Consider the following 520-nt stretch of genomic DNA (forward strand, 5'->3'; position numbering starts at 1 on the left):
CAGAGCATCGGTCAGGAACTAAAGATTAACTATCAAGCAGTTTTAAGTCATTTGCGCAAAGCTGGATTTAGAAAGAAGCTCGATGTTTCGCTGTCACATCATTTGACACCGAAAACCATGATGGATCGAATGGCCATCGGCGAAGTTTTTGCCAAACGGAACGAAATCGACCCATGCCTTACAAGGGTGGCTACTGGGGATAAGAAATAGCTCACTTATGACAAGATTATGTGAAATCGGTCGTGGTCGCGATTATGTGAAAGCGTGGTGAAGCAGATTAATCGGTGGCCAAACTAGGAATAACTGCCAGGAAGGTTCTACTGGGTATATGGTGGGACTTAAAAGGAACCGTTTATTATGAGTTGCTTTCGTGCAGCCAAATACTAAATTCAGTTCTCTACTGTCAATAACTACACCGTTCGAAGCTAGCAATTGACCAGAAAAGGTCAGAATCGGCCAACAGAATAAGTGTGGTGTTCCATCAGGACAACTAAATGTTACGCACGTCTTTAGTGACTCG

This window comes from Anopheles cruzii, unplaced genomic scaffold, assembly GCF_943734635.1.
Source record: "Anopheles cruzii unplaced genomic scaffold, idAnoCruzAS_RS32_06 scaffold00188_ctg1, whole genome shotgun sequence".
NCBI classification, from domain to species: Eukaryota; Metazoa; Arthropoda; class Insecta; order Diptera; family Culicidae; genus Anopheles; species Anopheles cruzii.